Source organism: Perognathus longimembris, chromosome 28 (assembly GCF_023159225.1).
Source record: "Perognathus longimembris pacificus isolate PPM17 chromosome 28, ASM2315922v1, whole genome shotgun sequence".
Classification (NCBI taxonomy): domain Eukaryota; kingdom Metazoa; phylum Chordata; class Mammalia; order Rodentia; family Heteromyidae; genus Perognathus; species Perognathus longimembris.
In genome coordinates this window covers 58,487,096-58,513,588 of record NC_063188.1, presented here as the reverse complement: position 1 = coordinate 58,513,588, position 26,493 = coordinate 58,487,096, and the positions used below count along the sequence as shown (strand labels likewise).

The window sequence follows — 26,493 nt, the reverse complement described above, 5'->3', positions numbered from 1 at the left end:
AAAAGAAACCAGGGACAGTGCTTATGCCCTGAGTCCAAGGCCCAGGACTGGCAATAAATAAAATAAAGGTAAGCTAGAGGATCATGGTTCGGAGACAGCCTGGTCAGACAAAGTCAATAAATTCTTTCATCTAATTCACCAGCACAAAAACTGGAAGAGAAAGTGTGACTTAAGTGATAGAGTAGCAGCCTTGAGCAGAAAAGGGTAAGAGTATGAGGTCTTGAGCTTTAGTCCACACAGTCACACAGAATTAAAAAAATTCTAAAGTAAGTAACCAGGCATGGTTGTTCCACTCCTGAGATCCCAGCTATTTGAGTGGTGGAGGAAGTGGATGTTCAAGGCCAGGTTGAGGAGGTTAGTGAGACCTTTTCTCCCCTCCTTTTTCTGGTTAGCCCTGCGGCTTGAACTCTGGGCCTGTGCACTATCCCTGAGCTCAAGGCTAGCACTCTATCACTTGAGCCACGGAGCCACTTCCAGTTTTCTGGTGGTTAATTGTAGATAAGAGTCTTATAGACTCTCCTGCTTGGACTGGCTTTGAACCTAGATCCTCAGATCTCAGCCTACTGAGTAGCTAGGATTACTGGTGTTGAGCCACTGGCACCTGGTTAGTGAGACATTTTCTTAAAAAGAAAACCAAGGGGCTGGGAATATGGCTTAGTGGTAAGAGTGCTGGCCTTGCATGCATGAAGCCCTGGGTTTGATTCCTCTGCACCACATAAAAAGGAAAAAGCCAGAAGTGGGGTGCTATGGCTCAAGTGGCAGAGCGCTAGCCTTGAGCAAAAAGAAGCCAGGGACAGTGCTCAGGCCGAGTTCAAGCCCCAGGACTGGCAAAAAACCACAAACAAACCCATAAATAAATTAAAAAAAAAAAAAACCAAAACAAAGGTACAAGGGAGTTAGATTATATGGGATAATCACCAGGGCCTGGATTCAATCCCTGGCACCACAGATTAAAATAAGCCGAAAAAGTCTACATAGTAGGTGAAAGGAGGGGCATGAAGAAAAAAAAAAAAAAATCCTCCTGTCCAAGATACTTCTACTGGTTCCTGTAATAACTGGAATCCATCAGGTATGGAGGAGGTCGAACAGCCCCACCCAGGATCTCTTTTATTGCCCTTCTGTTCCCAGCAAACAGGATGTTGCTTTCAGCAGTCCCAGATCAGGACTACATTTACTTAAGAAATTTCTCTTCTGGGCTAGGAATGTGGCTTAGTGGGCAGAGTGCTTCTCTAGCATGTATCAAGCCCTGGGTTCAATTCCTCATTACCACATAAATAGAAAAAAAAGCTGGAAGTGATGCTGTGGCTCAAGTGGTAGTGCTAGCCTTGAGCAAAAGCAGCTCAGGGACAAAGCCAGGGCCCAGAGTTCAAGCCCCAGGAGGGAAGAGATTCCTATAGCTGAGGTCTGGTGGGTCACTCTATAATACTAGCTACTCAGGAAGCTGAGATCTGAGGATGGCCATTCAAGCCAGCCAAGGTAGAAAGGCCCATGAGACTCTTACCTCCGATAAACTACTCACAAAAAGCCAGAAGTGACTGCAGCTCAAGTGGTAGAGTGCTAGCCTTGAGACAAAGAGGTTCAAGGACAGGGGACTGCCAAAAAAAAATTTTTTTTTCTTTATCTTATTTCTGAACCAGGCACTCTTGTTGGACCTGTTGAGCTTCCATACTTGGAGAGCTGACAGCTTTGCACCCACAGCAGAGGCCCTGTCTGTGCAATTATAGGAGCAGCAAATGGCCCACCCAAGCCCCGTAACTCAACACCATTGAGTGAGGTAAGGGAACAGGGAAGTGAGCTCATCTGCCCCCATCCATCATCCCCAGAGGCCTCTCTTCCAGCTCACACAGGCCCTAAACTCCTTGCCTTCCTCAGCTTAGCGTGCCCATTGCCTTACTCCTCTGCCTGCCTCTATCACATCCTCCCCACAACTGCTTCTCCCACACTGTGTCAGGTGACTGTTGCTTGCCTTCAGGACCAAAAAGCCCCCTCTCAAGCACTCTGAATAATGGATTTCTTTTTCCAGTGTTCTGCCGGGATGGAGGACTTGAGTTCACTAGGGGCCAGCACTGCCATCATGATACCACATGTTTCTACTGTAATAGTAGATTCTTGTGCGCGGGGCAAACGCAATGCCAAAAAGACCAATCTTTAGACATTTGTCATTTTCTATTTTTATTCTCTGCTGAGGTTGCCGGACAGATGATCTTCACAGGAGCTCAATGAACTGCTGGTGAACTCTCCAAGGGATGAAGGCTTGATCTCAAAAGTCTAGATCCTCTGCTGCAATTTATTAAGAGATAGTCACCTTAAGATGTGATTAAAAAACAACTTTCCAATCTGTCACGAGGATACTAAAAAAATAAAAGAAACCTTTTAAACATTTGATGCTTTTGTGACCCTCTGATATCTGTGCCCTGTATACCCTCTCCCAGGACTTGGAAGTGGAGTCTTTCTGCTTAATTGTAGATAAGTTTCATTCTAGATATCTGTCTTACAGATTTCTCTGCCCAGGTTGTTGACTAAAACTACATTAAGCTAGTGGTTTTAGTAGCTGCCAAAATGGAGTCATTATGCAAAGGTCCTAGCACCTTGACACCTCTCTTTGCAATTCCTGAAGTAGCTCAACTCAAATGTATATTTGGGTAATCCTCTTACTACCTCCCAGTCCTTTTAACTTTCTTCACATAGGATTCCCGGGGCTGCCTTTCAGGGTGCCAAATTGTGAAAATACTTCTCTTTGTTGAGAATCTGCACATAAATGCCCCTCAGACAAAAGCATGTAATCCCTAAGCAGCTATTATTTGAGTCACTAGCCTCCCAGTGAAGCTGGAGAGGCTGCTGGAATGTGAGGTATATCATTCCTTTTAGAACAGAAACTTAATCCTCTAATTGCTATTGTTTATACACAAGATAGTTGATCAAGTGTAATGCATATGCATTAATTCTAGGCACATTATTTTATGCATACAGGCGGGAAGAGGTTTACATACACAGAACTTGCCCAGAGCTGTCTAGTGCAGTTTTATTACTAGCTAGTGAATGGTTCTTCTGTGCTTTTATTTAAAAATCATTCTAGTTATTGTCAACATTTAAAACCTAATGCTGGCTTATGCTAATATAAAGACATGCTCTTCTATAATTGTAGGAGGGAAGCACAGATGCCATGCCTTACAAATGGGAAAGGAATAGTTAGGCACCCTTCCTAAGATGGAGAAAACAATTTTAGCTGCCTAGCAATACAAGCCATTCCAGTTTGCTCTTTTAAAAGGATGGGCAGAAGGGTTGGAGGCATGGCCTAGTTGGTAGAGCACCAGTCATTCAGCATAGTGATTCCTCATCATCACGTAAACTGAAAAAGCTGTAAGTGGTACTGTGGCTCAAGTGGTAGGGTGTTAGCTAAACTTGTGCTCAGAGAAGCTCCAGACTGTGCCCAGGCCCCGAGTTCAAGCCCCAGGACTGGCAAAAAAAAAAAAAAAAAAAGTAAAAGAATAGCAGGCAAAACTGTAAGGGCAGGTGGGGGATGGGACGGGCATCCTGGGGGAGGCTACTGCCAACCGCTACCAGTGCAAATAGCCAGGGAGACACAAATTTGAACTTTTAAGTACTAAGCAAATACCAGGCCTAGGAAGCACCTGTGGAGTCCTAGATTGTTTAGTAGTTTTTTTACAAGGCACTAAATAAAAGCAGACTGAGGGCTGAGGGTGTAGCTCAGTAGGAGAGCACCAGAATTACCAAAGGTGAGAAGCCTTGGTTTGATTGCCTGCACCACTACCAACAAAACAAAAGGACTGAAAGAAACTGAAATTGTGCTTATGTGTAAGTTATACATAGGGAAATTCTGAAATTTGCGTTGCTTAGCAACATGCTGGTGGTTTTGCCAATCTACAGACCCAATAGCTCCTTCCCCCTCTTCCACACTGCATGTGTCTTAAATTCAATTATCACAGCTCTGCATGCTGGCCATCTGTGGTCTTTGTGCTAGAACGGCTGGGTTGTTTTTTTTTGTGGGTCCTCATTGCTGTGCCTTCACACTACTTGTGCCCTGGAATTCTTCCAGCCTCTCCCCATTATCTACTTTAAAGTTTCTTCTGTATGTTTTACAGTAGTTTCCCATTTCCCAACACCAGATTTCTCGTAAATGCCATTGAAGTCAAATCTGTGTGAGGCCTGAGACATGATTCATCCTGTGGCAAAATTTCTCTCCAGCAAAGAAAACACAATGAAGGAAAGTATAGGGTAGATATTTTTTAAAAAAAGGAGAAATCAAAGGTTACAGGGGTTGTGCCTGCCTTGCAATCCCAACCTTAGAAGGGAAATTTCTTAGGTAACTGGTGCCTGCAATCCTAGCTCCAAGTTGTCTTACATATGAATCTGTAACCCCTCAAGTGGAGCTGTGGCAAATGGTAGAGCCTTGAGCAAAAACGCTGAGCAGAGAGAGAGAAGGAAGGAACTAGGCATCAGTGGGTCACACCTGTAACCCTAGCTGAGATCTGAGGGTGATGGTTCCAAGCCAGCCAAGGCATTAAAGTCCCTAAGACTCTTATCTCCAATAGACTACTCAGAAAAGCTGAAGTGGCACGGTGACTCAAGTGGTAGAGCATTAGCCTTGAGCTGAAGAGCTCAGGGAAAGGGCCCAGCCCGAGAGTTCAAGCCCAAAAGTGAGTAAAAAAATCTCCAGGATCAGCTGAGCACCTTTCCCTCAGGCCTGTAATCCTAGCTACTCAGGAGGCTGAGATCTGAGGACAGTGGTTCAAAGCCAGCCTGGGCAGAAAAGCCTGTCAGATTCTTATCTCCAACTAACTGCAAAAGGCCACAAGTTGGAGGTATAGTTCAAAGTTGCAATCTTCAATGTTGAGCCACAAAGCCACTTAGCATATCTTTCCTGACACAAACAAGTATATGTAGTTTAATCTTAAACTGGGTAAATTATGGAAGTTTGTTTTCCTTTGACTAGTTCACATTTTCACTTTTTTCTTTCCCCCTCATGATGCTGGGCAGGCATCCAGTACCACCACTGGGCCACATCTCCAGCCATTTCTTTCACTTTTGTTGGTCTTGGGGCTTGAGCTCTGGGCCTGGGCGCTGTCCCTGAGCTTTTCAGCTGAAGGCTAACACTACCACTTGAGCCACAACACCGTTTCTGGTATTCTGGTGGTTAGTTGGAGATAGGAGAGTCTCATGGACTTCCCTGCCCTGCTGGCTTTGAACCGCAATCCTCAGATCGCAGCCTCCTGAATAGCTAGGATTGATTACAGTGGTGAGCCACCAGGGCTGGCAAATATTCAGTCTTGTTAATAAGTGATTTAGGGCTCACCAGTGCTTCCTTGGCCTGGTATTTGCTGAATACTTAAAAGTTCAAAGTCCTGCCTCACTTGATGTTTGCATTTCGAGTTTGAGAAGTAGAGGTCTCCCCATTTTTTCTTTTTCAGTCTTGTGTTTTCTTGAAGCTGCTGTTTTCTGACTGGAAAAAAAGGCAGGGGAGGGAGAGCAAGTGACCTGGTGTTTTCTGCAGTACCCTTTTTATGGGTCCCCCCACATCATCACCCACCCACCTGCCTGACTCTACAACAGGTAGGCTGTCCATGCCCACTCTTTAAAAAAAGCAACAAGGGCTGGGAATATGGCCTAGTGGCAAGAGTGCTTGCCTCGTATACATGAATCCCTGGGTTCGATTCCCCAGCACCAGATATATGGAAAACGGCCAGAAGGGGCGCTGTGGCTCAGGTGGCAGAGTGCTAGCCTTGAGCGGGAAGAAGCCAGGGATGGTGCTCAGGCCCTGCCAAGGCCCAGGACCGGCAAAAACAAAACAAAAAACAACTATCGTGGCTCTCTAAAAAATAGATCACTGTGTACATTAACAATTTTTTAATTTTATTATATAGTAGTCAGATGAAGTCGTTCATAGGGCCAAAAAGAGTACTTCTGTCTAGTTTTTAGTACCAGTACTGGGGTTTGAACTCAGGGCTTTTTCCATTCAAGGCTGGTGCTGCTCCACTTCAGCTACATATTTACTTTTACCTTTTGGCTTGTTAATTGAAGATCCTCATGGATTTTTGTGCCAGAGCTAGATTTGAACCAAGGTCCTCATATCTCAGCCTTCTAAATTCAAAATAATTTCAAAGAGATCTCAAGTGCTTTAGAATCAAATGCATGCTAACCAAGTTAAAATGTTTGCTCTGTGAAAATGACAAGATTCTCTTAAAGTACTGGTGCCGCTATAAAAAAAAAAGAGTTGTTTCCTATTGTCATTTCCTGTGTCTGCTCTAACATATGATCCCAAATAGCAGTGTTTGAATTCTAAGGTTAGAAATCTTAGATCCTGCTCACTGGATCCCTTCAATTGCTATCTTCAGTTAAGAGGCCAGTTGTCTGCTAGGGGTTTATCTCTAGCTCCTTTTTTTTTTTTTGTATTGGACTCCTTCACTCTGAGAGCATGCACCTTCAAGTTAAATTGTCTAGCCAGCCACAGGCTGAAACTGCCATCAATCACTTTGACTCACATAGAGACGCAGGGAACACTAACTTTTCATACTTTCCTGTCAGGGCCGGCTTTGAACCTCAATACTCAGATCTCATCCTACTGAGTAGGTAGGATTGAATCTAATGTAAAATTCTCTTATTCTAAATCTCTTCTATAAAAGGATATTTTACAATCTCTCTCTCCCAAGCAGCTCTTCCGATTCCTACAAGTGAGAAATAAAGCAGCCCCTGCAGAAGGGGATGGGTTATTTAAAGACCTGATCCCTTTAACAGTGATTCTCTTACTTTGACTAAAGGATCACTTTTCCAAGCCAGTCCAGGCAGGAAAGTACATGAGACTCTTATCTCTCCAATTTTACCCCCCCGCCCAACAAAACAAAATACCCAAAACTGCTAAGAGGCCTCAGGCTCTTTTCTTCCCTGCTTTCTCTCTCATGTCCTGAGGCCCATCTGTTTTCATTCCTAGTTCTTTTCACCAATATGAACCACTAAATTGGATATATCCTGACTGTAGACAGGCATTTTAAAAATGCTTTTGTTAATCATCTACTCATGTTCATATGAGCATTCTTTTTCTATTTCATCCTTAGGTAATTGTACTTGCTGACCTCAGAGATCATCAGAGCTCAGCCTCCTGAATAGGATTACAAGCATGAGCTAATGGTACCCCAACTTTTTCCTGTGTTTTTAATGTAGTTCAAACTGGTTTCTCAGCCATAAGCTCTCCTCTGGAGATATTAGGCCTGGATATTCCCTCAAGACTCAGATTCAGATACACCCTCTTGACTTCTGGTTCCAGCAGCTCTATCTCAGCTTCTTTTCCATTAATGAAGTGTGCAATTACACAATTTTTCTTTCCTGGTCCTGGGGCTTGAACTAGGGCCTGAGCACTGTCCCTGAGCCTCTTTGTGCTCAAGGCTAGGGCTCTACCACTTGAGCCACAACGTCACTTCTGGCTTTTTCTGAGTAGCTTATCGGAGATAACAGTCTCACAGACTTTCCTACCCAGGTTGGCTTTGAACCGTGATCCTCAGATCTCAGCCTCCTGAGTAGCTGGGATTACAGGTGTGAGCCAGTGGCACTCAGCTGCAATTACACATCTTCACCACACTTGCCAAGTTATATTCCTTACTCATATCCCTTTTTTAATGCTCATTTAAGACTACCTCTGAGCCCATGTCCTACCAAGACATAGGTTTCATAGTGTAACTACCACACATGTCACCCCAAAATTTTAATCTAATACCACCTCATTTCCATATCTATAATGACTTCCTACTCAATTTCTCCTGCTTTATGGTTTGCAAACATTCCCAATTTTCTCCCTTACTAAAAGGATGATTATATGACTCACTGTAGGGACCTGAAAAGGGGGATCTAACATGTGTCAGTAAGATGGAACAGTAATAAGCACATTCAATTTGTTTTTCTCTTTTTCTTTCTTCTTTTATTTTTATTTTTTACGGGTCCTGGGGCTTGATCTCAGGGCCTGAGGACTGTTCCTGAGCATCTTTTGCTCAAGGCTACTCTACCATTTGAGCCACAGACCACTTCAGGCTTTTTCTGTTTATGTGGTACTGAGGAATCGAACCCAGGGCTTCATGCATGCTAGGCAAGCACTTTACCACTAAGCCACATTCCCAGCCCCTATGAGCTATGAAATATCTGCAAGTAGACAAGAATAAAATTTAAACAAAAGGAATTACAAGTGTGGCAAGTAGTAAACAGAAAAGTGGGAGCCTACCTATTAGTGCAGATGAGGGAATAACTAAAGCAGTGTTGAAAAAAGTTAAATTGTGAATACCAACTCCAGAATGCAAGGATGAGGCCTGGGCTCAGAAAATGATCACTCTGGTCCCACCTAGGGAGCAATTGGCAGCAATTACAGTAGCAGAAGTAGCTATGAAATACCTGCAAGTAGCTAAGAATAAAATGTTGGCTTACAAAATGTAGTATTTCACAGAAAACATCAGCAATATGACACATGCAGAGGACCTGGATGGCCACCCCCTCCTATCCCATCCTCAGCAAGATCAGTTAATAATTCTTTTTTTTACATTGACATAGTCCTGGCTTCAGAATTTTTTTTGGAAAACATAATCAAAGCAGGCATTATCAATCAACTGGAGACAATATGTTAGTTGAAGGAATTAGCTATCATTACCCTACACACAAATTCACCCGTATCAGAATTAGAAGACAGGAGTAAACTTCAGAAGTAAGCATTTGGAGGAGAACTTGACTGTTGTAGGCCACTGGTGGGGACAAGCTGGGCCCATGGAGATCACAGAGCAGGCGCCCAATTAATGTATGTTGATGATTCATTTTTTCATTCAACAAACATTTAATGAGGCCTACAATGTGCACCTGATTAGGCACTGCCGAACACAAAGATGAATAAGGCACTGTCCTTGCCCTCAAGGAATTTGGTCTGCTTGATGAGAGCCATAGACTCGGACAATGATAATACAACCTGCTAAGTGCTAAAGACACTTAGCAGGTTGTATTATATCCATCCGAGTAGGATTTCTTCCAAGAAGCACCACTTCAGGTTGCTGCTGGATCCGTGGAGTCCTCCCCGCACCACAGCCTGCTGTTGTTTTCGTCACACGGTTAATGTCCCAAAGAACTAACAGTAACAGCTGTAGTTGACACAGTGCCTATGGACACTTACAGATATCTTCATGGAAACCCTGAAAATTAATCATTATATGATGAAATTCAGGTTTCGTGAGGTTTAGTAATACAGTGGGACAAGCATTAGTAACATAGCTCAAAAGCTTTCATAACGAACAAAACCTAAAGGAATTCATGAACACAAAACAAAGGATACAAAAAGGGAAGCATACAATCTGAAGAGAACAAAGTCAAGGAAACACAGCATTGAATAAAAATCACTAAACCGGTTTAGTAAACACACGAAGAGTTAAGTAGATACAGGAAAACAACAAAATGGCAAGAAACATAACTTATTTCTCTGTAGTAACATTAAACATCAGCAGGTTCAACTCCCCAACCAAAGGAAAAAAAGCACTGCTGCTTTAAAAAAAAAACATTTATTGCCTTACATAACAACTAAGCAGCACAAATTATGTTTCAAATCGAATTCTGACGAACTCCAAAACATTTTGTTCACCAAAATATTTTTTTAATAAATCTTTAAACTCATTTTCTCTTCCTTTTCATCAAAATATTTTGTTCAAAGTCTTTAATATAATCTTTTTCCAGGTATAATAATTTTAATAGCTTTCTATTTGGAGCAAAGGTAATATATTATTGATCAGAGCTTTCTCTGCTTTCCAATGCTATCTAGGAAAGAAAAACATTTAAGTGATCTCATACTAGTGTTCTATTTAGAATAGTCAGTTTGACATTCTTCATTTTTATTTCTATTTTTTTGCTAGTCTTGGGACTTGAATTGAGCCACAGCACCACTTATGGCTTTTTCTGGTTATGTGGTACTGAGGAACTGAACTCAGGGCTTCATGCAAGCTGGGCAAGCAGTCTACCACTAGGCCACCTTCCCAGCCTGAGTTTCTCAATCCTAATATCACCACTGACCATTCGGCCAGGTGCTGGGAATCGTAGCTACTTAGGAAGCTGAGATCTGAGGATCATGGTTCAAAGCCAGCCTAACTAGGAAAGTTCATGAGACTCTCCAATAAATCATTCAGGCAGCTGAGATCTGAGGATCTCTTGAAGCCAGCCTGGGCAGGAAAGTCTTTGAGACTCTCCAGTAAACTACTCAGAAAAGCCCGAAATGGCTCAAGTGAAGGGCAGGAAAAGCTATGGCATTAACATCCAAATTATTTCAATGGTATTAATGAAAAGTTGCCAACTTAGCAGCTGTCCTACCAATGCTGAGACTCAATCTCTTTTACCTTATCAAATTACCTCCTATGCAGAATGCTTGGAATTAGAAAACCAATGAGGTCACTTCGCCTTCACCATGGTAACTGACAAAATATGACCCAGTGTTCCAAGTGAAGGTTCACAACCACAGCACAGAATTCACGGTTAGCTGAGATTTTTTTTTAATCCTAAGTAATTCTTTCCCTCTTGTACAAAATGACCCATGAATTTACTTATTTTACTAAGTGGTGAGTGTACAGCTTCTAAAGAGAGATATATACAACCCCCTCCCACCCCCCAAAAGAAGTTTGTTCTTAGTGATAAATCCTGATAAGTTAATGGTGAAAATGGGCAATTTTTCTTCTACCAGGTATAATAGCAGAGACATCATTAGAAAGCTCCTGCTAATGGACAGTCTGTGAGAGACAATATAGAAACCTAGGCATTTCTGGATAGATTAGTTCGAGGTATGAATGAATAAAAACCAACCTTAAGCTTCAAACAATGGAAAACTTTTCCCCATTGCAGCATGGGGCTCCTTTGCACTGAGGTAGCTAAGCAAGAAATGCATCCAGAAATCCCACCCACAAAAGACACAAAAAAAGTATTTCCCCCATTGTGGCAAGTATGCCCAGTCTCTGAGGCCCTCCTGTATAAATCAGAATGCTTGGAAGTAGCGCTGTGGCTCAAAGCGGTATAGCACTAGTCCAGCAAAATAGCTCAGGGGCAGCACCCAGACCCCTAGTTCAAGCCTCATGACTGGAAAAAATAAAAAGTTTAATGTAGGGGTGGTAAAGTGCTTGCCTAGCATGCATGAGGACCTGGGTTGATTCCTCACTACCACATAAATATTAAGTTACAAAATTGCTTTAAAAAGTAAAAAATTAGCCGGGTGCCTTTAGCTCACACCTGTAATCCTAGCTACTCAGGAGGCTGAGACCTGAGGATCGCTGTTCAAAGCCAGCCAGGGCAGAAAAGTCCCAGTTAACAACTATTCAAAAAACTGGAAGCGGTGCTGTGGCTCAAAGTGGTAGAGCTCTAGCCTTGAGCAAAAGGAGCTCAGGGACAATGCCCAAGCTGACTTCAAGCCCCAGGACCAGCACCACCCCCAACAACAAAGCAGTGCTTTTCTCCCTGTCTGAATTCCTGATCCTCCTGACTCAATGTCCCACACAGGTGCTAGAATTATAGGTATTTGCCACTATGCCTGGTGAGGTGCCAGACTTTGAAGTCAGGCCCCACCACGTGAACCCCATTTTAGAATCGAACCCTGAGCCAATCAGATTTGTACCTGTGTGCTAATCTTGCTTGCACAGCTGATTGTTGTAACCTTGTTCTTTGCCTTTATAAGCCCTGTGTAATCACAGCTCGGGGCTCCCTCCTAACCTCCGCTGTGTCGGTGGGTAGGACGAGGCCCGAGTTGGCAGCTCGTTAAATAAAGCCTTGCCTTGCTTTTGCATTTCGGAGTGTCTGAATCTCGGTGGTCTTCTTCGGGGTGGTCTTGCAACTTGGCACAACATTTGGGGTTTCGTCCGGGATAGCCCCAGAGACCCCGAGATCCCAGACTCCGAAGGTAAGAAAACAGCGCTGTTCATTTGTCTTGTCCTGTAATTTGTCTGTCTGTTTTGCTTTTGCTTATACTTGTAGGGCGCGAGTCAGTTTGGTTTTTGGCCAGAACTGACCAGGAGGGCCTCCTAAAGGAGACTCAACCCGCCCACCTTGTACTTGGGTCTGCTCCTTCTGCTTATCTGGCAGGAGGTTGTGGGCCAACTTGGGTCCACTCCTCCCGTACCCTGGCAGGAGGTTGTGGGCCAACTTGGGAGATCTCCAACTCATAACTCGGGTCCACTCCTTCTGCACCCTTGCAGGAGGTTGTGGGCCAACTCGGGTCCACTCCTTCTGCACCCTTGCAGGAGGTTGTGGGCCAACTCGGGTCCACTCCTTCTTACAGGAGGTTGTGGGCCAACTCGGGTCCATTCCTTCTGCACCCTTGTAGGAGGTTGTGGCCCAGCTTGGGAGATCTCCAACTCGTAGCTTTTCTTAGGCCTGTGTGTTTTCCTCCTTTTGTATTAATTGTTTGTTTCTTGTAGCCTTTTGGACTGAACATCTGATCAGAGCTATAGATAACGTTCTGAGGACCTCCATCTAGCCCCCTAGACTTGATCCTAGCTCACTGGAGGGAGGTTAAGGAGATCATTTTTGTGTGTTTTTTTCTTGCACTGTGCCTGACTGACAAACGGATGATGGGGAACATTCCTTCCACTCCCCTGGACTTGACTTTAGCTCACTGGAAAGATGTACAGGTGACAGCCCACAATCAGTCAATCAGTGAGAATGTCCGCAAAAAAAGAACTCTAGGGGACCCCCACCCAGCCTTCTTAAGCAGAAAATTGTTTGGTGCGCTAAAATGTTTTACTAAGACTAAAAATGTTTTACTAAAACTATCAAGCCCTGGAAAATGAAGCTGGAGAATGCTAAAATCATTTGTTAAAGGTTTTTGTCTTAAAATGTACGGCCGATGCTTATTCAGCGCGCTTTAAGATCTTTTGAAAATGTATGTGTGTGTGCATGTGTGAGTGTGAACATGTTCAAGACTGCAGTATGATGCAAAACTAAGTTTAAATTCAAAGGTCTTCACGCCATGCAGTAACTGGGACTGAAGAAAAAAAAAAAAAGAGGCTCTTTTGAAACAAGCAGCCCGTAGGCAAAGGGCGGCACCTGGTTTCAGAATGCCTGTGAGCTTCAGTTTTTCCGATGCAGATAAAAGCTAAAGTGTTAGTGTTAAAAAGGCTTTGGAAATCAAGAATACATTTCTAGATAAGAAGTTTGGAAGTAAAATTTTCCTAAATTATTGAAAAGTGAGAAAAGGAGAATTATGGCTACCAAAATGTTTAATTGCCATTCCAGCTTCTTTGTAGGTTTTTTTGTAACAGTTTCCAGCAGGCCCACAGAGAAGCACAGGTGATTCCTACAAGTTTGTCAAGATCTAATACTGGCCCTTAATAAGTTCCAGGTAAGAGAGCATGCTTAAAAACTACTGTGTGGACCACCTTGTTGCTTCTAATTGGAGTAAAGTGGCCTTTTGTAAGACTCACTGATCTGAAATCTGCGGTTCGAAGCCAGCCCGGGCAAAGAAAGGTCCCTGTGAGAGACTTGTCTCTAATCAGCCAGCAGAGTGCTGGGAACGGAGTAGTGTGGAGCTCAAAAGTGGTACGGTGCTAGTCTTGAGCTGGAGAGCTGAGGGACAGCACTCAGGCCCTGAGTCCAAGTCCAGTGGAAAGTCACTCCTCCTGGGACAAAAGTGATGGAGCATCCAGAGGCAGTAAGCCACTGCTTGGATGGCAGAGATGGTGTCAGATCCTAGAGTCACTACTGTTGGCCTTTCAAAAGTTAAAGCCGGGAAGTCCTAGAAGCATAGTTCATAAGCATGCCTTTCCAATGCCCATGTCTGTCTACTGGGCAGGAATTTACCAGTCATCTGTGATAGTGGTTAGTAAGGGTAAGTTTGTCAAATGAGAGGATAGATTAAAATCTCACCCCCCGCATTTACTCAAAGCCCTGACTGGCAGTGAGAATTTTAAGCTCATACATCTGTTTAGTAAAGAAAGCTTGTAGACCTGAGATTGTGTCCTTATTGAGATCTGTTAAAGGCCTGTCAGCTTGCCAATGCCCCCAATCAACAGATTACTAAAGGAGCTCGCCTCTATGGGAATAGGCCAGGTGTGTATTGGGAAGTAGATTTCACAGAATATTTGCTAGTTTTTGTAGACACCTTTTCAGGATGGGTTGAAGCCTATCCAACAAAGCATGAGACTGCGAATGTAGTGGCTAAGAAGATCCTGGAAGAAATCCTACCCAGGTATGGCTTCCCATCCACCATTGGGTCAGACAACGGACAGGCTTTCATCTCAAAACTAAGTCAGGGAATAGCTGCAGCACTGGGGACAGATTGGAAATTGCATTGTGCTTATAGACCCCAGAGTGCAGGACAGGTAGAGAAAATGAATTGGACTCTAAAAGATATGATTCTGCTTCTGTCCCTACCCCCCATTTATTCAGACCAGGGGACTGAAATCCTAAGAACCACGGTGGAAGGAACCCTAGACGGCATCGCCACTTGGGTTCATTGCTTCCACGCCAGGCCAGCTGACCCCTTTGCCCTGGATGACAACTACCGTGATGGAACATGGGAGGTCTCCAAGCACCCAACTCAGCCGCTTCACCTTCGCCTCAAGAAAAGAAAGTTAGACTGAGACTAAGGTTATAGGTTCCTGGCTAGGTAAGGTCTACGCCCCTGAGTCAGCCTGAAGAAGTTACAGAAGATGGATGATCTTCACCCATCAGCCCCCCTTTAAAATCAAGGGACCAGAGTTGTTTTTGGGAAGATGAGGCAGGATAAACTAGAGGTATGCAAAACAGAGGTACAGAGACTATTCTTGTAAGAAATGGTGACAGGCCCTTTGGTTACTACATTGGGCCCTACTGGCCCATGCCTTACCTCTATATCATCCCCTAGACATGCAAGCCATTGAAATGGACAGAATGGAGCCATGATTGGCTCCCAAGGTACCAAAAAGAAAAAGGGGGAAATGAGGTGCCAGACTTTGAAGTCAGGCCCCACCACGTGAACCCCATTTTAGAATCGAACCCTGAGCCAATCAGATTTGTACCTGTGTGCTAATCTTGCTTGCACAGCTGATTGTTGTAACCTTGTTCTTTGCCTTTATAAGCCCTGTGTAATCACAGCTCGGGGCTCCCTCCTAACCTCCGCTGTGTCGGTGGGTAGGACGAGGCCCGAGTTGGCAGCTCGTTAAATAAAGCCTTGCCTTGCTTTTGCATTTCGGAGTGTCTGAATCTCGGTGGTCTTCTTCGGGGTGGTCTTGCAACTTGGCACAACATTTGGGGTTTCGTCCGGGATAGCTGTTCAAAGCCAGCCAGGGCAGAAAAGTCCCAGTTAACAACTATTCAAAAAACTGGAAGCGGTGCTGTGGCTCAAAGTGGTAGAGCTCTAGCCTTGAGCAAAAGGAGCTCAGGGACAATGCCCAAGCTGACTTCAAGCCCCAGGACCAGCACCACCCCCAACAACAAAGCAGTGCTTTTCTCCCTGTCTGAATTCCTGATCCTCCTGACTCAATGTCCCACACAGGTGCTAGAATTATAGGTATTTGCCACTATGCCTGGTAGTTCTACTTTATTAAAATATGAAATAAACCAAACCATTATTGTCTTGACTACTTTTTAATACTATGTGGTGATTTGGGGTTAAACAAAATGAATGCTAGTTAAGTTTTCAGGGCCCTACAACTATGCAAAAAAGTGCCTCAGAATATAAAGTACACTACATCTAACAATGATCAAAGATCTCCTTTCTTTCTTTTTTTTTTTTTGTGCCAGTACTGGGGCTTGAATTCAGAGCCTGGTCCTATTGCTTAAGTTTTACCCTCAAGACTAGCACTCTATCATTTGAGCCACAGCTCCACTTCTGGTTTTCTGGTGATTGTCTCACAGACTTTCCTGCCTGAGCTGGCTTTAAACCCTGATCCTCAGATCTCAGCTTCCTCAGTAGCTAGGATTACTAGCATGAGCCACCAGTGCTAGGCTCAAATATCATCTTCTTAATGTTTGTACATAACTCGAGGCTCATCGGACTACATTTAACACAAGCAAAAGGGGCTACTACCTTCAGGCCCATTCCTCCTCCTGATAACTTGTAAGGCATTCTCTATTCTCTTCCCTGCATAACTCCCACACACATTCTTGAGGTCAATATCCATAAGCACCTTCATCCCATGCTCTAGTGCTGACATACTGCATGGAATTTGGTTTTTGTTCAAGCCCCATCTCAAGGTGGCTATAGACTAACAATCTCCCCTCTTTTCAAAACACTTTCCTGAACACCTCAAGTGAATATTGTCAAACCCAGATGAGCTCTAGCTGGCACAATGGTCCCAAAGGAGTAGGATCAATTTTTCTGAAGACACAGCACAACTTTGATCTAAGAAGCAAGGAAATGTCAGCTCTTATCCTACCAACCCACTTACAGGAAGGCACCTCCCAAATTCTGTCTTTGTTTTGGTATCAGGGAAAGATAGACTACCAGCAGCAAGATAAAAAGATGCGATAACAATCCTTGATTATCTGACATTGCTCAGGCCAAGGTGAAACAAAGTGACTTTCAGGACACAGTAACTTCCCTAAGTGTTGTTACAACACTGAAGATGGGGTATAAGGCTAAAGCTAAGCCTGGGGAACCCACCAAGGACTAACTGACCCATCACTTTTTTTCTTGTCTGGTTTTTGGGCCAACACTGGGGCTTGAACTCAGGGCCTCCAGTTCCTTGCTTAGCTTTTTTGCTCAAGAGTAGTACTCTGCTACTTGAGCCCTCTCTGCCCAGGCTAGTTTCATGCTTTGATCCTCAGACCTCAGCCTTCCTAGGATTACAGGAGGCCACTAACACCCCAATTTGTTAGGTCTTTAGGTAAGATTTTAGGCATAAGCCACCAGTACCCAGCTCTGGGATCACTTTCTGAGTGATTATATGAGCATATACTTTGGCTAGGAAAATATTGGGAAATTTAAAGTGTATGGCTATCTACATTTTCGTCACCTACTGTTAATAAATATAAAAAGCGGGCTGGGGATATGGCCTAGTGGCAAGAGTGCCTGCCTCATATACATGAGGCCCTGGGTTCGATTCCCCAGCACCACATATACAGAAAATGGCCAGAAGTGGCGCTGTGGCTCAAGTGGCAGAGTGCTAGCCTTGAGCAAAAAGAAGCCAGGGACAGTGCTCAGGCCCTGAGTCCAAGCCCCAGGACTGGCAAAAAAAAGAAAAAAAAGAAAAAAAAAGAAAGAATAAATATAAAAAGCTCTAGAGTCAGCTGAAGCAGTTAACAAAGCAGTTAAGCTTCCCTCTACTCTAAGTGGGGCTAGCTATCTAAAACTGCCTGCTTCCTGGAAATCTTCTGAGTAAACGGGTACAGCCAGTAAGGTGAGAAGCCTATCTGAGAAAAGGAAACCCTAGGGATCATCAAGTTAAGCTACCAAAAGCATAACACTGAGGAATAAAGTTTGTGATATGAACAAAAAATGGAGCCTGTCCCAGAAAGAACTGACCTTTTTCTTTTTGAACAGTGTCACCACCTCCCTCATTTTCCCCCTCCCAACTCGCCTTCCAAGTTATAGCTCACTTCCTACAGTGTCTAGTGAGTATCTCTAGTTCACCCTTTGTCTTACAGTTTCAGTGCTTCCCCTTCCCCTCCCTAAATCGTACAAAACAAGGGGCAGGAAATCAAAAACAGTGACAAAAGGGAAAAAACAGAAGAAAAAAAGAACTGCAAACAGAGTAATTAAAAAAAACCACCTTTCATTTTTTGTTCATTTTGATAAGCATCATTTTATATGATCATGTGCTATTGAGCTTTTGTAATCCTCTCCTAAGAACTGAACTTTAAAACCACCGGGGGGGGGGGGGGGGGGGGGAGGGGTGTTAGAGGTCAAAGGCCAACCTAGAGGGAAGAGTAGAGTAAGGAAATGGTAACCACCCCCACCCCACCTCCAGCAGGAGACCAAATTATAGCCTTTTAAGTCCACAATAAAGTTAGGCATTTAAAGTTAGCAAAGATAAGGCTGTGGAGCACCAGGAAGCTGTAGCCACCATCCAACTAGAAATTTTTTCTTAATGGCCTGGTAGTAGGCCTTTGAAGATATTCCACTCTGTTAATATAGTAATAAAAGCAACCAAACAACACAGCAATGAATAGATGTGGCACAATCAGTGGGCTGGGAATGTGGCTCAGTGGTAGAGTGCTTGCCTATCATACATAAAGTCCTGGGTTCAATTCCTCAGTACCACATAAACAGAAAAGCCAGAAGGGCACTGTGGCTCAAATGATAGAGCACTATCCTTGAGGAAAAGAAGCTCAGGGACTATGCCCAGTCCCCGAGTTCAAGCAGTAGGACTGGCCAAAAAAAAAAAAAAAAAAAAAGGTAACACTATTTGTTACTCACAGATTATACAAAAATATGTGATGGGCTAGATATTGGCCAGTTTGTTGAATCCTGATGGAAAAAAATTTGAGGGCTACAAAGACAATCATAATCGGCTTTCTTTTGAAGACTGTGTCTACCTAATGGAATATTTAACAAGTATTTTAAAAATTCCTTTTGCTTGGGCCCACAAGTAACTAAAATCAGGGTGAAAGCCCAGTACTTCTGCGTTCATTTTGTAGCTATCTCTTTCTTTTGGTCCTTTCTGCACGTAGGCATGCTAATCATTTAAGGAATGTTTTTGGATAAACTGTTGCTATCTAACCTAAGCCATTCCATTCTCCCTTCAAGGCTGAAGGCACAAAGATAAAGTATATTTTACTCTTTTGCAACATCCTGTTGTAGATACCGGGAAAAGGTGCCAGAAAAGTCTCTCCTGGCCCCAAACCTGCAGGGACTTTGGATAAAGGGAAGAGCAGTGCCTCTAGGACAGATTACTCATTGATGAGATCAACCTCCATCCCACCCAGAGCAGGAGTGTCACCACCATCACGAGGGGCTAAGGAGGGAGGACTTCACCAGAGCCACCACGCAGAACCAGAATTGAGATAAAGATAAAACAGAGCACAGTTCAGCCAAGATTGCTTAATTCTCCAAGCTTCTTACCCCAGCTCTCATTTCTACTGTTTTAAACCTAAAGCCCCCAGGATTTCAGTTCTTAATGTCATCTTCCCAAAATAGTTTAATTAAAATCATGCCCTTAGGGCTGGGCATATGGCCTAGTGGCAAGAGTGCTTGCCTCGTATACATGAGGTCCTAGGTTCAATTCCCCAGCACCACACATACAGAAAACGGCCAGAAGTGGCGCTGTGGCTCAAGTGGCAGAGTGCTAGCCTTGAGCAAAAAGAAGCCAGAGACAGTGCTCAGGCCCTGAGTCCAAGCCCCAGGACTGGCCAAAAAAAAAAAATCATGCCCTGCCACTACTATTATTTACCCTCAGGTCTAATTTGGTTACATTTTTACTACCTTAACCATTTTATGCATATAGTTCAGTAGTATCAAATACTTTCCCATGGTTGTACAACTTAGCTCCAGAACGTTTTTTCATTTTGTAAAATGGAAGCTGCAGCTTCAGAGCCCCTCCACCACCCTAATCCCTGGCAAACAAATCTGTTTTCTGTTTCCATGATTTGGGGGGTCATATAACTTGAAGCTACCCGTATCATGTCTGGATTTAAGTGATACATACCAAGGATTCTATACTGACAGCTGTAAAAGGTAAATGTACTTTTCTTGAAGAGGCTGCCTAGGAAATAACTGGCAGCAGGATAAAGGCTAGGTATCCCAGGACCCTCCATTTTGTATCTAGATGCTTGACCCTGAGCCATTCTCTCCTGCAGTCAGTAGCAATCTTGGAAGGCAGGAAGGGATAGACAGGAGACACAACCACCTTAAAAAACAACACAGAACACAAAGGCATACCACCCTTAGGCATCTACCTCCATGTTGAAGTGCCTAGCCTGCCCCTGGCCCCCATTTTATAGCAGAGGGCCACCAGGAGAAAATATACCACCCCCAGAGGAAATTGTTAACCAGTGACATCCTACTTTACAAACCTACCTAGGTCATGAACCCCCCTAACTGTCACTCTTAAGATGCTACCATCTCTTTGCAGCCCCACTTGTCTCCTTATCTGGTCAGTAACCTTGGTACTATCGAAACATATGTTGAAGGGGGGAATGAAGAGTTAAAGTAAACCCCATTTTCAGGCAGCCCCCGTTTTGTTGTCTGTTTAAACTATGAGCAAACCCAGGGCAAGCTTATTAGGGCCCAGCCGGTCAAGACTCTAACCGTTGGGGCTGGGGATATGTCCTAATGGCAAGAGTGCTTGCCTTGTATACATGAGGCCCTGGGTTCGATTCCCCAGCACCACATATACAGAAAACGGCCAGAAGACTACTACAAATTAAAAAGTTACTGCACAGCTAAGGTCATAGCCACCAAAATAGAAAGACAGCCAACCATATGGGAGCGGATATTTACCAGCACAGCAACAGACAAAGGCCTAATATCTGTCATCTACAGAGAACTCAAAAAACTAAGCCCCGCCCCCAAGCCCAATAAACCTATTAGGAAATGGGCAAAGGAGCTAGAGAGAGACTTCACAAAAGAAGATATAAAAATGGCAAAGAAACACATGAGGAAATGTTCAACATCCCTGGTAGTAAAGGAAATGCAAATAAAAACAACCCTGAGATACCACCTCACCCCAGTTAGAATGGCCTATACTCTGAACTCAGGAAACAACAAATGCTGGAGGGGCTGTGGGGAAAGAGGAATCCTTCTCCATTGTTGGTGGGAGTGCAAATTAGTACAACCACTTTGGAGAACAGTATGGAGGTTTCTCAAAAAGCTCAATATAGACCTACCCTATGACCCAGCCATACCAAACCTAGGCATCTATCCTAAACAGCAAAACCCAAGATATCAAAAAGACATTTGTACTTCCATGTTTATCGCGGCACAATTCACAATAGCCAAAATATGGAAACAACCCAGATGTCCTCCACAGACGAATGGATCCAAAAAATATGGTACTTATACACAATGGAATACTACATAGCAATTAGGAATGGTGAAATATTGTTGTTTGCAGGGAAGTGGTCAGAACTTGAACAAATAATGTTGAGTGAGACAAGCCTAGAACACAGAAAACAAAGGGGCATGATCTCCCTGATATATGACTGTTAAGAAAGGGAGACGGAGAGACAGTAGAGACCAAGTCTGTGAATACTGTATATGTTCTTGATACATTGTATATTGTATATATGTCTACCTGACCTAGACAAGGGATAGAAAAACAGGACGTAAGATATCACAAGAAATGTACACACTGCCCTACTATGTAACTGTACACTTTTTGCACAACTCCTTGTAAAAAAATTTATGTTCAATTAGTAAACAAATAAAAAAAATGGCCAGATGTGGTGCTGTGGCTCAAGTGGCAGAGTGCTAGCCTTGAGCAAAAAGAAGCCAGGGACAGTGCTCAGGCCCTGAGTTCAAGGCCCAGGACTGGCCAAAAAAAAACAAAAAACAAAAAAAAACACACAACTCTAACCACCCCCAGAATGCCTAGAACCCTGAGCCAATCAGATGTGTACCCCTGTCCTAATCTTGCTTGCTTGAACACCTGATTGCTGTAACTTTGTTTTTGCCTTTATAAGCCCTGTACAATCGCAGCTCGAGGCTCCCTCCTAACCTCCACTGTGTTCGTGGGTAGGACGAGGCCGGAGTTGCAGCTCGCTTGAATAAAGCCTTGCCTTGCTTTTGCATTTCAGTAAATTTTGCAGTTTCTGCCTTCTGGGCTTTAGCTTCCAATTTCTCAGTGCATGGCACTTCTCTTTTTTTACTCACCTGGGTACAGTACTGTACAGGCACATGTACATCTATGTTTACTGCTGCACTATTCACAATATCCAACTTATGGAAATAGCCCAGATGCCCTACAATAGATGAGTGGATCAAGAAAACATGACACATAAGCACAATGGAATCTTACTCATCTATTATAAAGAATACTATAGCATTTGCAGGAAAACGAATGGACCTAGAAAAAAAGTTAATTGAAGGGCTGGGAATATCGCCTAGTGGTAAAGTCCTTGCCTCGTATACATGAAGCCCTGGGATCGATTCCCCAAGCACCACATATATAAAAAAAGCCAGAAGTGGCACTGTGGCTCAAGTGGCAGAGTGCTAGCCTTGAGCAAAAAGAAGCCAGGGACAGTGCTCAGGCCCTGAGTTTAAGCCCCAGGACTGGCAACAACAACAACAACAACAACAAAAAACAAGTTAATTGAAATAAGCCTTACAATGTGGAAGCTAGATCTAAAATGCATGATAAACATGCTTGATAATATATACAGGGCTCTAGGCATATATACACAAAATGACAAAAGGATGGTATACTTAGGGGAGGATTCCAAAGGTGTAACTTCTGAACAATAAATATACTGTTTATCAAAAGGAGTACCCAGAAATGGAAGGGAGTGGGGAGGAGGGAATTGGGAACACATAAAGGGAAAAAGAGTGAGCAAAATGTAGTATATAAAAACTGAACTTTGGGGGGCTGGGGATATGGCCTAGTGGCAAGAGTGCTTGCCTCATATACATGAGGCCCTGGGTTCGATTCCCCAGCACCACATATACAGAAAATGGCCAGAAGTGGCGCTGTGGCTCAAGTGGCAGAGTGCTAGCCTTGAGCAAAAGGAAGCCAGGGACAGTGCTCAGGCCCTGAGTTGAAGGCCCAGGACTGGCAAAAAAAATAAAAAATAAAAATAAAAACTGAACTTTGGGAACATGGCCTAGTGGCAAGAGTGCATGAAGCCCTGGGTTCAATTCCCCAGCACCACATACATAGAAAACGGCCAGAAGTGGCGCTGTGGCTCAAGTGTCAGAGTGCTAGCCTTGAGCAAAGAGAAGCCAGGGACAGTGCTCAGGCCCTGAGTCCAAGGCCCAGGACTGGCAAAAACAACAACAACAACAACAACAACAACAACAACAACAACAACAACAACTGGACTTTGGGAGGCTGGGAATATGGCCTAGTGGTAAAGTGCTTGCCTTGTATACTTGAAGCCCTGGGTTCAATTAAGCCAGAAGAGGTGCTCTGACTCAAGTTGTAGAGTACTAGTAGCCTTGAGCAAAAAAAACCCCAGGGACAGTGCTCAGGCCCTGAGTTCAAGCCCCAGGACTGGCAAAATAAATAAATAAAATAAAAACAAACTAGTCTCTGGAACTTGAGGGTATGAATGGGAGGAAGAATGATGGAAGGGGTGAAAGTGATCAAGAAACATTGGAGGGGCTGGGAATGTGGCTTAGTGGTAGAGTCCTTGTCTAGCATTCATGAAGCCCTGAGTTTGATTCTCAGCACCAATATACAGAAAAAGCCAGAAGAGGTGCTCTGACTCAAGTGGTAGAGTGCTAGCCTTGAGCAAAAAACAAAACAAAACAAAACAAAAAAACAGGGACAGTGCTCAGGCCCTGAGTTCAAGCCCCAGGACTGGCAAAAAACAAAACAAAAGCATTGGACTCATACTTTGACTTATGGAACTGTAATCTCTTTGTACAACTACTTAATTTTTTTTTTTTTCAATAACAAGCTAGGCACTGATGGCTCATGCCTGTAATCATAAGCTACTCAGAAGGCTGAGATCTGAAGATGTAGTTCATTGCCAGCCCGGGCAGGAAATTCCATGACTCTTATCTTCAAGCCCCAGGACTAGCAAAATAAAAGAAAAATAATAACAAATGTTAAAAAAAAATGTGGCCAATAAATAAAAATTTGTTAACAAAAAAGGGATCACACACTCAGGTTATGTAGTGGGGAAACTTGAGTCACAGCCAACCCAGTGCCTGGAGTTGTTGGTTTCACAGACATCCTGGCTCCTAGCCCGCAGATTGGAGGCTGTCCACTCAGCTAACAAATTTAAATGCTAAATTACAAGTCCTGGAGGTATAAAAGGGGCTAACCATCTAAAACAACTCTCTTCTTTGAAATGGGGGTGGGGGGCGGGGTGGGTGGGGGGGAGGGATGGCCAGGCAGGTCTCTGTAAATGGTTTGAAACAGCTGGCTGAGAGAATAATCTGAAGAAAGGAAGCTCGAAAGGCCTCCTGTTGTGCCTGTAAACCCACATTTAAAAAGAATAAGCAACAGGGATCTTAGACACCCAGAGCCATTGCCTAATGAGTGAGGGTTGCTAGAAAATAAGGCCAGTGCTTTTCCCCAAGCTCACAAAGAACAAAGGCAGCAGATAACAGCCCTCCTTAGACTGTTTATCTCCTGCATGGAAAACAGGAAATATTTCTCTTCTCTATCCATTAACCTGTCATGCTAAAAATAAACCCTTGCTAAAACTTTCAACTTGTGCTACTCCTCTTTGTGAGACATCCTGGTATGATGTTATTTGTTTGGAACTTGGATGTGAAAGACCTATATGATTTTTGTGTGGAAACTCAATGGTCTATTCTCTGATGACAATACCACCCACTCCATACAAATACAAAATTGGTATTTTGGTGCATAATAGTGAACTTAAACAGGAAGTAATGCACACAGCTCAGTAATTCACATTAGAAAAAATGAATTGCAAACAGAATAGGTGCCTTAGTATAAAATTTTAGTATTATACCAAATTACAAATAGTTAACAAAGCTGGGAATATAGCCTAGTGGTAAAGTGCTCGTCTTGTATACATGAAGCCCTGGGTTCGATTCCTCAGCACTATATATATATATATTTATATATATAAAGCCAGAAGTGGTGCTGTGGCTCAAGTGCCACAGTGCTAGCCTTGAGCAAAAAGAAGTCAGGGACAGTGCTCAGGCCCTGAGTTCAAGCTCCAGGACTGGCAACAAAACCAAAACCAAACAAACAATAGTTGACAAACTGGAACCTTAAAACCAGTTGCTGCTTACTACAAAACCGACAGACTTAGCTAAATATTTTTTGAGGCTAGAGAAAGAATTGATGAAGCTCTGGTACTGGAGATCACCCCTGTAACCCCAACTACTCAGGAGACTCTGCGAAGATAAGACTCTCAAAACCAGAAAAAAAAAAATCTATGGGACTCATTTCCAACTAACCAGAAAAATGCCTCATTGAAAGCTTGATTCAAGTAGGAGTGTACCAACCATGAGTGTAAATATCAAGTGTGAGTGCAAGGCCCTGAGTTCAAATCCCAGTACACATGTGTACACATACACACAAATTCAAACACAAAGCTGATTTTTTTGCTAGCTACTGGTGGCTCACACCTAAAATCCTAGGTACTCATGAGGCTAAGATCTAAGAATCACCAGCCTACAGGGAAGACTCTTGAGATACTTATTTCCAAGTACCAAAAAGCCAGAAGTGAAGCAGTGCTTCACCTCTCTAGAGCACTGTTTGAGCAAAAAGAAAAAAAAGCTCAGAGTCAGAGCCCATGCCCTGAGTTGAAGCTCAAGGACCTGCATAAAAACAAAATCTGATGCTCTTAGCTGGACTTATGCCTATAATCCTAGCTACTCAGGATGTTGAGATTTCAAGATCATGATTAAAAGTCAGGCAAGGCAAGCATGGGAGACTCTTATCTCCAATTAATCACCAAAAAAGCCAGAAGTGGAGGCTGGGAATGTGGCTTTGTGGTAGAGTGCTTGCCTAGCATGCATGAAGCCCTGGGTTCCTCAGTACCACATACACAGAAAAAGCCGAAAGTGGCGCTGTGGCTCAAGTGGTAGGGCGCTAGCCTTGAGCAAAAGCTCAGGGACCAGTGCCCAGGCCCTGAGTTAAAGCCCCAGGACTGGCAAAAAAAGCCTCCTTAAATCCCTTAGTATTCCCAACAAGACTATCACTTTCTGTAATTAGATCATTTTGACACACTAAATTGTCACAAACTCAAAAATGCCCCCCAAGAGAGCCTCTGAAGAGTGCTAAACTAGCCTTGAGCAAAAGAGCTCAGGGACAGCACCCAGGCTCTACATTCAAGCTGGAAGGAAGGGAGGTAGGGAGGGAGGGGAGGGGAGAGAAGGGGAGGGAAGGGGAGGGAAGGAGGGAGGGAGGGAGGAAGTGGGAGAGAGAGAGAGAGAGAGAGAGAGACAGAGACAGAGACAGAGAGAGAGACAGAGAGAGAGAGAGAGAGAGAGAGAGAGACTGGACCTAAGACATACAAATATATAGTTGGGTTCCATTCCTCAGTACTACATAAGCAGAAAAAGCGGGAAGTCGTGCTGTGGCTCAAGTGGTAGAGTGCTAGCCTTGAGCAAAAAGAAGCTCAGGGACAGTGCTCAGACCCTGAGTTCAAGCACACTGACTGGTGCAAAAAAAAAAAAGTAAAAATCACATACTATGTAGGAATCATGAAAGATATAAGAACTATACATAAGCAGACAGAAAGTTTAAGCATAGGCAACAGAATAGAAGATGCAGGAGCTAATTAGCAGCAGAGAAAAACAAGAATCAACAAGGAGCAGGGTTGCATAGTTATTTGTGAGACTGTCAAGTTCTAAAGAGATATAACAACACTTCTGGATACTCCATCACTGGGTTCCCTTCCAGTTTTATATCACTTAAATGATACTGGTAGTTGAACAATCCCAGCTATTTTAAAGGTAGAGATTAAGAGATCCCAGTTTAA

General features: G+C 43.6%; 2 long non-coding RNA genes across 2 annotated transcripts; one reads left to right on the top strand and one right to left on the bottom strand.

Annotated features, from left to right (window-relative positions):
• Nucleotides 1–8,542: 8,542 nt before the first annotated feature.
• On the top strand, nucleotides 8,543–9,501 carry LOC125343967. Its single transcript, XR_007209394.1, has 2 exons — nucleotides 8,543–9,410; nucleotides 9,441–9,501. It is a non-coding gene; the product is annotated as an uncharacterized LOC125343967 (long non-coding RNA).
• A 14,136-nt stretch (nucleotides 9,502–23,637) lies between these two features.
• Nucleotides 23,638–25,002, bottom strand: LOC125343968. Its single transcript, XR_007209395.1, has 2 exons — nucleotides 24,783–25,002; nucleotides 23,638–24,533 (listed from the first exon to the last, which is right to left on the bottom strand). It is a non-coding gene; the product is annotated as an uncharacterized LOC125343968 (long non-coding RNA).
• Between the last annotated feature and the right edge of the window lie 1,491 nt (nucleotides 25,003–26,493).